A 15,079-nucleotide genomic window follows, 5' to 3' on the forward strand; every position below is an offset into this window, starting at 1 on the left:
TGTGTGTGTGTGTGAACACCCGTGTGTGCACAAGCACATTAGAAAGTTCTGTTATGTACAGTTCGATTGTTGTGAAAAGATACCATTACCAAGACAACTTAAAAGAGAAAGCAGTTCATTTAGGGCTTGCCTATAGGTTCACAGGGTTTGTACTTGGTGATCATGGCAGGAAGCATAACATCAGGCAGGCAGGCATGGTGCTGAAGCATTACATCTTCATCCACAGACAGGAGGCAGAGAGAAACAGGGAGACAGAGACAGAGAGACAAAGGGAGAGAACTAGCAGGGAATGGCTTGGGCTTTTAAAACATCAGTCTACCCTAGTGACACATTTCTTCCAACAGGGCCACACTTCCTAATCCTTTCTAAATAGTTCACCAAATGGGAACCAACCGTTCAAATATGTGAGCTTATAATAGCCATTCTCATTTAAACCACCGCATTCTACTGCATGACTCTTATAGGCCCGTGGCCATATCACAATGCATTTAGTCCAACCCCAGAAGTTCCCTAGTCTTTTACAGTCACAATACTGTTTCAAAATCCAACATCTCTTCTGAGACCCGAGACAATTTTTTCATGGTATCCCTCTGTAAAAATCAAAAAGTAAACTACACAATTCCAATATACAATGGTACAGCATAAACATTACCATTCAAAGGGGACAAAAAAGAGCACAGCAATGAAATACTGGACCAAAGCAAAAATGAAACCCAGCCGGGCAAACTCTTTATCTCTATGCCCCATGTCTTCAACTCCATCCATTTGCAGACTACACATACATATTCCTCTCTCTAGGGCTGTTTTCACATTTGGTCTGTAGCCCTTATTGGGAGCTATCTCATGGCTCTGACATCTCAAACATCTTCTGGTTTCCACAGCAATCTTGGCCTCATTTTCACAGCTTCATGCAGTGGCCTCTCCAGGCCTCCATGAAGGGACTCTCTCGCCACATGCCTGTCCTCGGTCGTTTTTCCTAAGTGCTAAGGAAGATTCTACAACCTCTATATACCTCCTAATCCTTCCTAAGCAGTCTACTAACTTGGAGCCAAACATTCAAATATATGGGGGCCATTCTCATTGAAATTACTAAAAGGAATGTCAGAGAATAAAAATTCTCTTCTTCTACTTTTCTGAATTCTCAGCGACTGAACTCAAATAACTTGTTTGTAAACCAAATACTTATGCTCTGAGCCATCTTGTTAGTCTCATGCAACAATTTTTCAAAGAATCTTTACACAAAGTCCTAAGAAATGTGTGAAAAATGTCCACCAGCATGGCAGTCTCAGTAGACATGAAGCCAATAAACTCGTTAACCTTATTTGTCCTTTGTGGCTTGATTGTTGTCAGGAAAATTCATCTTTGTCCTTCCTTACTTTGTTATGGTTCTAGATTCGCCTCCACAGAATTTAAAATTCAAGCATCTTCTTGATTCAGAATCTGAATCGGTTAAGTTTCTAAAAATAATACCCCCTGCAAAAGGTAGCAGTCTTTCTCTAAAATCTGAGAGTGTGTGTTGCAATTCAGCTAATAGAATTTGCCAGAGGCATCCTTCAGCATTTGGATCTGCCTTAGTCACTGCATAAACTTGCTCTAATAAGGAGGTAACATATGGAATAACAATTTCAAGGAGAATCAACACCAGACTAAATAATTATATTGGGAAGATTTAATTTTGCCATGGCTCAAATTCTTATTAGGGCCTCAGCTTCCCTGAAGTGACCTCATGTCTGAAATCTGATAGAATTATTTCTAGCTTGGAAGTCACTTCCACACATGCCCAGTGTTGTAGCGAAGCAATTTCTTCTGCGTATGATATGACCATTAGCTATGAAACCCAGTAAATGCATTTGTTTGCCATGCAACCCATAGGCAACCAATGCCCTAAGGATTATTTCCCACATACTCCTAGGAAATTATACAAGAAATTGGCATCCTAATAGGGACTTGACAACATCAAAGATAGGTGTAGGTGGGACAGCCTCGTGGCTCATGCTGTGGGTCATAAGACACGTAATTGAGGTTGATTTGTTTGAGGGTCGAGTCTCTACAGGCTAAATCCTACTATAGCCATCTTCTATGTGGAATGTGCTAGCACCTCCATGGTGAATGAGGTCTGCCACATGCTTCTGAGCATACCCTCCAATTGTCAGATGGACTAGGTAATGTATTATAAGCCTTGAGAGTAGTAGCACATATGATATATGGTTAGAAGCAAGTTGGTGTGGCATTTAGGTGGTCTTTGCTGTGCATTACAAAACATAACAAATGGAGTTGATTTTTCTATCCTGAGGGAACTGCCCTGAATAATAAAAAACAGACACGTGGGAAGAATCTTGCTTATTTTCCTCTGCAATAAAAGGGGATAGGGGTTAGAGAAAGAATGAGGTTTAGGTACTGGCTAAGGACAGGGTATAAGGCTAAGAGTACAATAAAAAAATTGTGTTGATTAAGCCCCTCCAGAGAGTCAACACCTGTGGCCATTGAAGAAAATCAGATAATGGGACAATACAGAGGGAATCAGATAAACAAAATAGAGGCAATGGTTTGTGTCCAATGTACCAGGGCAGACCTAGAGAGTAAAAATGAAGTCACTGATGATGGCAGCATGTACTGTAACCATAGCACTCAGGATAATGAGGCAGGACTGTTCTACATTCAAGGCCATCTTAAGCTACAGAGGAAGATCCTGATTCAAAACATGAAGGAATCAGAGAAAGGACTGAAAGAGCTTGAAGGGGCTTGAGACCCCATATGAAAAACAATGCCAACCAACCAGAGCTTCCAGGGACTAAGCCACTACCCAAAGACTATACATGGACTGACCCTGGGCTCCAACCTCATAGGTAGCAATGAATAGCCTAGCAAGAGCACCAGTGGAAGGGGAAGCCCTTGGTCCTGCCAAGACTGAACCTCCAGTGAATGTGATTGTTAGGGGGAGGGCAGTAATGGGGGAGGCTGGGGAGGGGAACACCCATATAGAAGGGGAAGGGGAGGGGTTAGGGGGATGTTGGCCCGGGAACCGGGAAAGGGAATAACAATCGAAATGTAAATAAGAAACACTCAAGTTAATAAAGATGGGGAAAAAAGTGAATTCTGCAGGAACCTCTGGACTGCATGAGGTTTTAGTGGCTTTATTGAGTTCCATAGTGGGACATGACTTTTTATGAAGTAGGATAAACACACTGAGTGACCGAAGTCATTATTTGAATTGGATTTATGAATTACTAAAACATTCAAGACGAGCTGAAGAAAGGGTAAAGTAAACAAAGGGGCTTATTCTGGTCACGTGAAAGGAAATTCATGTTATGCAAGAGTTACTAGGAGAAATGGTGACCCGGAGCCTGACCTGTGGTTGTAAGCCTCTGGTAAGCTTTAAAGCTTGAACAATAATTCATCAAAGAAGTGACTGAAAAGAAGCTGGTGTTCCTACCAACTCCTCTATTTCTGTGTCAGTGAGGCAGGACAAAGCAGGAATCTGGGGAGTTAGAGATCAGCTTCAGAAAGACCCTGACCATTTGTACAAACTCTCAAAACATCAGTTGCAAACTCTTCACAAATGCCCCTCTGCTTGATAAATGTATTAATTTATCATGAGGCTCAAAAACTCAGAAAAAAAATGTCAATCATCTTGTATCTGAGGGGACAAGTAACCCTTTACCCTACTATTGAAAAGCATGTGTACTTTCTGTCAGAACAGTATCTTGGAACACTTCTCAATTCCAAACCAAGCAGATGTGGGTAGTCTCTCTCCCTCCCTCTGTCTCTATATTCTACCTCTGTCTCTCTGTCTGTCTCTGTCTCTGTCTCTCTGTCTCTGTCTCTCTCTCTCTCCCTCCCCCCTCTCTCTTACACACACACACACACACACACACTCCAAGACTTTGGGAACATTATTTAAAAGGAGCAGAGTTATGTGACGTGACTATTGAATCATAAGGCTGGGTTACTATGATGCTGAAGTGACTAGGTAACACCATGTTATCCTTATTCCCTTTTGTGTCTACTTACACACTTGTCGGCCCACCTCCCCTTAACAACTACATCTGCCCTGGCAATACAGTTTGGATTTTTCATGACCCTGATCATGGTCCAGATGTATTAACCAAAATAATTAATATTTATACAAACTAAATATTAACTAAAATAACAGATAATGGTATAAGTCTTAATTAATGGTCATGTTGTGTCTGAAATAATGACTAGGTTTTATAAAGACAGATGTTACAAGGTTACTTGGATTTTCGTTTAAAATTGATTTAATTGTAGTCTTCTGACTTTAAAAATGCTATACCCTGAGCTTCCCAACCAAGAGTCTTTCTGAGGTATTAGCCCAAAATAAAGGACTCTTAAACTCTTATTTGGCGTAATAAGTGTGTTATCCTTTAAATGTTTTTGTGAGGAGAATTTCAGCAGTATACCAAATACCTTGGCTTACATCATGGTGATAAAAATAAGCAAAACAATACAGTGATCACTAAACTTAAAGGAATGAAGATAATAATGATGCTATAACCACTCCACAGTAGCAAACTAAACTCTTCTTTGAGATTCCTCTATTTCCACCTACCCATCCCCCAGCTATGCATGACCTTGGAAGGCACAGAACACAAAGGAGCTGGGAGATTGATTAGGAAGTGGAACTCTAATGGTGAGGACTTCATGAGTTGTCGCCCACCTTTCAATGATACATCTGTTTCTAAGTCAACCTATATTCCTTATACTTAACCCCCAATAAATTCATCAGTTCACTTATCAGGGCCTGGATGGAATCTTTCTTTTATATGGCATGAACATATTAGAAGAAAAGTCATTTCTCTATGTCTTCCCTGGAAAAGTCAGGCAACATCTGGGTTTCTTGTCATCGTCTGGTGCATTGTGAGCTTTCTTAACACATTTCCCTGCATTAAATTCCCTCTTTTGAACATACTTGATGGGAATAATATTTTTCTGGATACATTGCCTGTGTATCAACCATCCCATTTTTACCAGTACCCATGGGGGTATAATTAATGTTTTCCTTTGATTACATGTCTATTCTTGCCAACTTTCCGAGTCCCCAAATTAGTGCCTTGCCTTTTTACATGTACAAAAATGCAGTGCATTAGGAAAGCCAAGAGGTAGCTATTTGTTCGCTCTTCAAACTAGTGTGAAAATCAGTACCACATTCCAGGCCGTTTATAAAGCACAGAAGGATGGACATGTGGCTATTTATATCCTTTTCCTTTCCAGTTATTTTGTTTTGGCCATAATACAACATTCATGACACTTGGAGAATAAAAATTTTTGTTTCATATCCAAGAGTAAAAAATAAATAAACAGAGACTTTAAAGACAGGCTCAAATTAGTCCCCAAAGATCCTATATTTAGTTAGAGCCAGAAATCTCTGCTTCTTTGGGGGGTTTCCTAAGCACTGATTACCAAGCTGCCTTTGGATACATGGCCCTAGCCATCTGGAGTCTGCTGTCTCCTCGTCTTTGGCATGACACTGACATGTGCTACTTTAGAATCCACTTACTAACCTCTTGTCCTGGACTTCCAAGTGTAGTGATGCTCATTTCAAGGATTCCAAAGCCTGCTTTAGGAAACCGTCTCATAGAAAGGAATATTCCTCTGGTCAGTGATGCGGAAAAGAATTAGAGATAAGTGGAAACACAACAACACACACACACACACAAAGCACTCATGCATGCACACACACTCTCTTGGATGCGTGTGCATGACTCACAGCATGATACACATAAAAAAGAATACAGCAGAAATTATGATACAACACTTCTAAGATTAAGTTCTTTTATCTACTTCCCTCTATAGTTACTCAGGTTTGGAGAAGCCAGCTACTACCTATGTGAACAAACCTATGAAAAGACCCATATGACAAAGTAGGAAAGCTAAAACTTCCTAGCAATTCACATGAGCAGCTCAGAAGCAGCTTCTCCAACCGCTCGAGGTTCCGTATTCTACCACAAGAGACACTGGAGCCATAATCATCTATCTGTGCTTTTCACAGACTCTGCCTCCAGGAAACATTTGTTATGCAACAGCATATAACCATGTTAGTCAACTTCCAACTCCATGACTAAATACCTAGGAAAATCAACTTAAAAGAGGGGCAATATATTCTGCCTTATTATCGTAAAGAGTTCTGATCAAGTTCTCCAAACTGCTTTCGGGACTGTGGCAGGAAGCATATAGCATAGTAAGTTTGATCATTGCCAAGTGGCATAGAATCAGAGAAAAAGAGAAGTGGCCAGGCCTCTGATAGTCACTTCAGTGATACACCCCTCATGACATTCCCTGTGGTATGCCCGATCTCCTAAAGCTTCTGTCACCTCCCAACAGCATTACAGGATGGGAAACCCTTCCAGCTCATGGATCTTGTTGGACATTTCAGGTAGACATGTAACAATAATTAGCAAGCTTCTGCCCCAGCAATCTGAGGAAGACTGTAAGATACTCATGTGGCTCTTACCTGGGAACATGGGAAGTGTCTGCAGGAGAATCTAAGGCAGCTACAGAAAAGCCAAGATCAAAAAGATAGTTGCATTCAAGAAGGGCAGGAATAGCTTTTGTTTCTACACCTAATGGAGTATGAGTGTCATGCCCATTGTTCTTGGTGCCATGAGTCAGGACCTCTCCTCCATTTTTAAGCTCATAGTCTTCAAAAGATGTTTAAGCCTGCTAGAAGATTTTGGCTCTCTCCACCACTCAGCAAATATGAGTTCATATTGATATGCAACATGACCAAGCCAAAGACAGCAATTTGTTCGTCTTCTCCATCTTGATAGTTGTGATTAATCTGATTTGCATCTGGTTTCTGTCACTTTTAATGAAGGGTTCTGTCTGGTATATATTCTCTCCAAAATTAGCTTCGTGCCTCATTCCCTAATGACCTCTTTCTCTCCAAGGTCAAGTCAGCTGCTTCAGAGTCGCATGTTAGGCCACACTTATGTTCCCTTGTAGGAGAAAACGTGTTTTGTTTATTTGTGCTTCTAAGACAGATCTCATGGCATTTTCTCCCAGGGAAGGCTTAACATGCTGAAAACATGGCATTTTAACTAAATGATCTGCATTTATTCTGGGGTAAATTTCCTCTACAGTGGATGGCGTTTTGCTTCATAGCATAGTTAATCAAACACTCTCTGGGTACTTAGCCAACCATCCATGCTGAAGCAGTCTGAGCAGTCATTGTGGAAAGCAACACCGTAAACAAACATTGCACAAGAATCCAGCAAGAATTTCCAAGTCCCAAGATGCAATTTTCCCATACTTGTTGCTCTGGGTGCAAAAGAGTCTTTGGGAGCATGCACTTAATCCCAAAATTTCCCTCTTCCCAGTTAAGAACTGCAACAAATTAGGAACTTATTTTCCAGTGGGTCCCTTTCTCCATATTACAAATAGTATTGTCTTTTCTCTTAAATATCCATTATGGTGTAAGGAGTTTGAAATGTCTCCAATGAGTTAATGATTTGAATGCATAGCACCCAGGTTATGGTGCTCTTATTTTGCTTTTAAATTTATTGATAAGTGTGTGTGTCAGCATGTCTCTCTGTGTGTATGTGCATGTATGCACATGCGTGTACGCACATGCATGTACACTGTGTGTGTGTGTGTGTGTGTGTGTGTGTGTGTGTACATGTCTGTGTGGGCCATGCTCACAGACGGAGGTCAGAGAACAACTTGCAAGGGTCAAGAGTTCTCTTCCTCCACCATGTAAGTCCCAAGGGTGGAAACTGTTAAGGTAGGTAGCCAACGCTTTTCCTGGCCGAGCCACCTGATGTACACGTATGGTGCCATTTTAAAGGATGCGGGATTTTTAGGAAGGCCTGAATGGTGGAAGCCATTCACTAGGCATAGACCTCTGAAGGGGAAAACTGCCCCTGTGTCAGGTCTGTCTTCATGGCTTCTTGATCCATAGGGATGTCAACAAGCCACATCTGTATGCTTGAACCTTCATGGGACTGAGTCACCCTGCTATGCCTTGCTAGATCTGAGGGACTAGACACATCTACAACCTCCTTTTAGTCTTTCCCTTAGGTATTCTAGGTACAGTGATATAAAAGCAATTCATTAATGGATGAGAAGGTGCAAAGGTAACATGAAGGCAAAACATTTAAAACATATACTCATTAGACAAAGGAAAAAAGAAAGAAGGAAGGAAGGAAGGAAGGAAGGAAGGAAGGAAGGAAGGATCCTAACTGTTCCTGTTTCTTGTCATGTAATGTTAAAATTTACCATTCCACTCAATAATGTGCTACTCTAATTCTAAATTGACTGTGAGAGCAATGCATTGTACCCACTCAACCTCCATTTTGTTTTTAAGTTAGCATATAGGCTATACATTTCCTTGTGGCCTTGTCCACGCTTAGCTTCAGGTGACCAGCTGTCCCTGTGTTCTCTCTTGCCACTTACATCATCCAGGATTCTCCTTGATATTTCCATATAACAAGTGCTATGTTACCCTCTCCATCACTCTTCGTAACCCCCTCTCCACCACGAAGACCTGTTGATAGAAGTGTTTACTGGTACAACCACAACCACAACGGAATGTGGAAACCCAGAGTTGAACTCTCATATGACTCAGCTACACAAGCCCCAGGCTTATGCATGAGGGACTGACTGGCCCGTGCATCACAGCATAGAGATGTGTGTGCTTCCATGAGCATTGCTGCTCCATATCTAAAGGAAAAGGTAGAATCAGCCTAGATGTCTCTACCAACAGACAAATGGGTAATAAACATGTCATACCTATGTAAAATGAAACTTTATTCACCCATAAAGAGAATTGAGACTATAAAATTTGCAAGAATGTGGATGAAAATGGGAAAATCTTATATTAAGGGAGGTAGCATGGGCTCAGGAAGATAAATACTATGTGTTCTCTTTAATGTGAGGATTCAAACTCTTAATTTTTATCCGTGCATATTTATGTGGAAAAAAATGAGTGTGGGTAGAAGTCACTATAAGAATCCAATCTTTAGTTACTCTTGTAACCATTCTCCAAACATGTCCCTGAGAGAAAAGCCCATATCGTTCTCCTAATAACATCACCTTTTAGTTAAATACATCCATAGGAGCCAGGAAGATAACTAAGTTCAGAAGACTTGGCATGAATATTAGATGTTCTTCTGCCATAATGATCAAGATCATAAGAGAGATGGATTGGAAGTCCAAATACTTCCAGAATGCATAATCCCTCTCTGCCTCAGCTTCACATCAGAAACACTGGGATAATTACGGTAGCCACCTCAGATTCACTGCTCTCAGGATTGCATTAGTGATATTTGGAAAGCTATTGGATCTGACATTCATATGTCTGAGTCAAATATATATCTATACAAATCATACTGAACTCTGACTGCACCTCCTATCTACAGGAGATGCCTGGTGGACTTGGGCATGTTTTGGAAGAGGTGTTACCATCCCACCTTGAGTAAGTCAGTATTTTCCCACATGTTGTATGAATGAAATTAGATTGGCTTGATCCCAGAGGATGAGTGTCCCAGCAAATAGAAAATAAATCCTCTTTGAGGGATGTTAGACAAGGTTGAAAATTATTCCTGTACTTCACAAATACATAGTGACACACCATAAAAAATGCAACAGCAAGTATTCAGAGATAAGAAAATAACCAAATGATCAGAAAAGCTGTAAATGTTAAGGCTTTATATTTACAATAATTACTGGTTTTGTTCAAAGAAACAAAACTAAGGAATTTAACAGTAAAAACCAATAATAACATGGGTGCTGGTTAGTCAGAAAGAACCTCCGAGAATGAAGGAACAAGAAACAAAATGTGTGTGTGTCTGTGTGTGTCTGTGTGTCTGTGTCTGTGTCTGTGTGTGTGTCTGTGTGTGTGTCTGTGTGTGTGTCTGTGTCTGTGTGTGTGACAGAATGTGTGTGTGAGAGTTTATGTGTCTGAGAGACTGAAGGAGTGTGTGTGTGTCTGTGTGTGTCTGTGTGTGTTAAAGAGAAAGAATCTGCATTTGTGTGTGTGTGTAAGAGAGAGAGTTTGTGTGTGAGTGTGTGTGTGAGAGAGAAAGATACTGAGAGAAAGTGTGTATGAGTGTGTGTGAGAATGTATCTGTGTGTGTGACAGAGTGTGTGTGTGAGAGTTTATGTGTCTGAGAGAAAGACTGAGGAGTGTGTGTGTGTGTGTGTGTGTCAGAGAATCTGTGTGTGTTAAAGAGAAAGAATCTGCATTTGTGTGTGTGTGTATGTGTGTGTGTAAGAGAGAGAGAGTTTGTGTGTGAGGGCGTGTGTGTGAGAGAAAGATACTGAAAGTGTGTATGAGTGTGTGTGAGAGTGTATCTGTGTGTGTGTGACAGAGTGGGTGTGTGAGAGTTAATGTGTCTGAGAGAGAGACTGAAGGAGTGTGTGTGTGTGTGTCACAGAGAATCTGTGTGTGTGAGAGAGAGAGAGAATCTGTGTGTGAGAGAGACTTAAATGAGGCTGTGTGTGAGAGAGAGAGACAGTGTGTGTGTGTGTGTGTGTGTGTGTGTGTGTGTGTGAGAGAGAGAGAGAGAGAGAGAGAGAGAGAGAGAGAGAGACTATGTGGGTGCATGTCATTATATATTCCTTAAGTGATAGCTCAGGAAAGGGAAAAACAGACCATATAAAAACTATTTGAGTAAATAATGAATAAAAATTTTTTAAAACTTAAAGACATTAAGCTACAGATCCAAAAAAATCATAGTGCCCCTTAAAATTTACCTTATAGTAAAATGTTACAAACAAAAGCAAAAGAAAATATTCAAATAACCAGAAAAGACCTCCAAAAAGACAGTCTGTTCCAAAATAGTAAACATTAGAAAGTTCCTTGACTCTTAAGCATGGGTAATTGAAATAAAATGATAAGTAATATTAAATATCTCCTAAGTGCTAAAAGAAAGTAACTTCCAGCTTAATAAACTGGCAAGCATGAGACTAATTTAAACAGGCACAGCAGTGGCAAAGATCTCAATAAAGTGCAAACATTTAAAATGTAAGTTGAACACACTATCGCCGCTCACATCTTAAATACGAACTAAAGAAGGAGGGGAGAGCAGTGACCTCAAAAGCATAGAAAAGGCAAAAACAAAAAACTAAAATCCTAAGTTGCTTCCATTTCTTATGAAGAAAGTAAAATTCCAACCGACCTGTGGTCTCAGGAACCTAGGGTGCAGGTAATAATCCTGTAAAAGACGTTAATGGCGTCAACATTTAATAGTGCTTGTCCACCCTATGGGATCTGTAGTCACTATGGAAATACATCTCTAGGCATGTCTGTAGGAGGTTATCTAGATCCTCCTTAAATGGGGGCAATGTCATTCTGTGGCCTGGGGTCCTGTGCTGAATAAAATGGACAAAGCAAAACTGGATGCAAGCGTTTAACTTTCTCCACATCCCAAACTAGAAACAATGTGGCCAGCCGTCTCAAGCTCTGCTTGCTCTGCCTTCTCTAACAGGAATTGTGAAGCAAAACAACCCCATCCTTTTTAACTTTCTGTCTGTCTTTTCTTAGTTATTTTGTCACAGTCAAGAGAAAAGTACCTAATACAGTGAGCAAAGAAAAGTGGAAAAATAAATCATTGGTAATGTCCCAGTAGAAGGGAGATTGGGCAGGGCAGGAGAATAGACATACAGAATAGGAAGGACAAGAGGGAACCTCAAGTCAGGTATAGAACAATTCAGAGTGTGTAATTCCAACTACCTAGAACTACGAAGGCAGGCAAATCTTAGTCATAGTGTGTAAGACTAAATACTAAAACATTATGCATGCAGGAAGTGTCCACAGACTGTAAGAAGAGGTATCCTTTGAGGAACGTAGAGTTGGAAGAGACCTGAAGGAACTTGGCAAAATCTTGATAATACTGTACAGCTTGGCTAACTGACAGGCTTTTATTTTGTGGTGGTTTATTTAGTTATCCCATCTCATATATGTCTCTGAATTCTATTCTATTTCACAAAACCCAATAAAAGTCTAGGGCAGATGTGGTTGTGCAGCTATAGAATAGTCTTCAGAAACATAGTTAAATAAGATATAGTATGGGCCAGCAGACAAGATGTGGTTTCTTTATGTTTTTAAAGCTCACATACTCATATGCATGATTATATTGCAGACATTTTTAAAGATACATAATACATTTAATGTGACCCACTGACACTGGTGTCTGCGTCTAAGAAGAGCTAATTTGCATCTTTATGCTTTTATTGTAAATATTACTTTGGAACTATATTTTAACCATAAAAACAACCTCTCCTCGTCTATAAATTAACTATGAGAACAAAATAAGATCACCAATAGGTGGAGTCATTATTTTCAAGCAAACAACTGAATTTTTAAGTCCTAATTTTGCATTGTTAAACAAGATTTTTCTATCAGGTAAGTAGTTAATTCCTTTCAGTGTCGCTTCTTTCTAGCCTGTTAGTTGAAAGCTTTCCATCTGTATTATGGTGGAAAGCAATATTTATTATAATATATATGTTATATGATATATGATATATAGGTACATGATATATGATATAATTTTACAACATAGAATACATAATGTCAGAATATATAATAAATAGTAATGTCAGAAGGTACAGCTATAAAATCTCACCAACATGACTCCCTAAACATATATTCTATATTCTATCCTATGTTATATATCATATTATATATTTATAAATAGGAAGCAAATTGAGGGTGAATAGCTGGGTTCAAGAGTCCACTGTAGCTTGTGAAATTATCCATTAGTGAAAAGTAGATTGAATCAGAATCCAGTAATACAGGTGAGCTGCAATGACAAAGCAGTTAGAGCAAAGCTTGTATGCACTTTGGGGATTAGAACAAAGCTTATATGCACTTCAGGGATCTAGCAGTAAGGTGAGGATAGCATCCGCAGTGTGTGAAGAAGGAGCTCACGGAGCGTCTCTGAGCCAACGTCGCAGTTGACACGTGCCTTAATTCATTAAGTTAACAAAGACATTTAAAAGACACAAAGTCATAAAACAAAAGAGGAAAAATGGCAAAATAGCACCAAAAATGTGGAAGTTTAATAAAATAGGTAAGTAACTGGCTTTGTAGGCCTAAGGAAAATAATATTTATACAGTACTAGATGTAGGATAGAGTCAACCACTTTGTGTGAGGGTGTTCAAAAGACACAGAAGCTACTTTTGGATCTGGGGAAGGAAGAGCAGTGTGAGAGGAAAATTAAGGACAAACAGCCTTCTCTGAAGACAGTTTCTTGTAGACATCCAATACAGGGAAGAGGGGCCCTTCCCAGTCTATAAGTACTGTGAGGTCGAATCTCCTAGTAATGTCAGAAGTTACACTCACAAAGTCACACCAACGTGACTGCCTAAACATGAACTAAACAAGGCCATCAGTGGATGAGTAGGAGAGGGGAAGCCCAGAAAACCTCAACCCTATTCAAAGGGTTAGAGGCCAGCAAAGGAGGCTGAGAGTGGGAGAAATAGTCTTCCCTAGGAAAATGCACTCCAATGAGTTATCCCATACCCAGTGGCCATCCCTGAAAACAAACATACAAGTGACGTTATACAGACTGATCAGGTAGTGTATATGTATTTAGGAGTGTGTGTACATGTGCGTGTGTGTATGTATGCAACAGTTAATGAAAAAAAGGGAGACCCTGAACTTGAAAGAAAGCAGTGAGGGAAATAGAAGAGGGCTTAAGGGAAGAAAGAGAAGGGAGAAATAGTGTGAATACAGAAATGTATTAAAACATAAATAATTTGAAAATGTTCAAAAAATAAAAAAGTGGGTTCTATGCCTTGCCTGGTGATATCATCTACACATGAGAAATAAGAAAAAGTGAGTCAACATTACCATCACCACCACTACCACCACCACCACCACCACCATCATCATCGTCATCATCATCATCACGATGGGTCTCCCTAAGAAGATCTAGATAGCACTCAAGCTAGCCAGGAATTTGCTTGAAGGCTCAGTGGTGGGAGAGGGAATTGAGCATGAACCGAATATGTTTTGAATCAGGAGATGCATCTGTAGAAGAGTTTTTCCGTTTGGCTGACCTCTCTGCTGTGCCAAGGGCAGGAGTGGGATGTTTCCTCACCAGCTGGCTGAAAGAGAGTGGACTGGAAGGCTCTCAGCACAGAGAGTTTTAAAAATGAAGACAAGCCAAGAGTGATAGCAAACACCTCGATTCCAGCACCGTGAGGGCAGGGTCATGTGTACTTCTGTGAGTTTGAAGACATCTTGTTCTGCATGGGGAAGTCCAGAATGCAAGATCCTGCCTAAGTTAAAAAGAAAAGTCACCAGATGCCATTGCACCATCTAAGAGGAAATAATTACACATTTCTCTCCAGGTCCTTTCCTCTATCCCATGTTACCGAGCAATTGTGCCTACTCTGGGAGATATGTGGAGGCTTGTTCCCTACAAAAATAAAAACATGAATATCCACCATGTTTATAAGCCAGGTACACATTGGAACTGGTAGGATAGAGTAGTTAATGAATCCACTGCTGAATGGAGAGGCCCTTTTCACTCCCCTGCCTGAACTTCCTGTAACAAACCTAGACCGAACGCATAAAAGTGCAGGCTCCTGGAGCCCTCTGTGGACATCTCGGGTTCCCATTCTTAAGACTAAGAAGACATTCAGTGACTTTCAGGTACCAGGAGTGAAGCTGCCTGAGAAGACAGAGCATCTTCCACCAAAAGGCACTCTGAATTAAATAAATACGTAGGTGTGAAATCAGCAATACAGGGACTGCCTGAGACAAGACTGCCGTGAACAATCCCCAGGGAGATTAAGAATGTTACCTCCATGAAAGGGGAGGGAAACGCCACAAAATGCACAAACCGTGTGTTTCGAGATTGGAAACAAGAGCAGAGCTGAAGTCACTCGGAACGGATAAACCAGAAGAAGGCTGCTTGGAGGTAGAGTGAAAAGACACAGAGGCACAAACTCGGAGAGAAAGAAGTTTGACGCTTTAGAAAAGCTGGGTGAGGGGCAGAAAGAAGAGAAAGCGAGTGGAAAGTGAAGAAAATTACTAGACAGAGTTTCCAGAGAGTATGAAATAAGTTTCTACTACTAAAATACAAAGACAGGATAACCCTTACTAAAGAG

The sequence above is a fragment of the Rattus rattus genome, chromosome 4 (genome assembly GCF_011064425.1).
Source record: "Rattus rattus isolate New Zealand chromosome 4, Rrattus_CSIRO_v1, whole genome shotgun sequence".
Taxonomy (NCBI): Eukaryota; Metazoa; Chordata; class Mammalia; order Rodentia; family Muridae; genus Rattus; species Rattus rattus.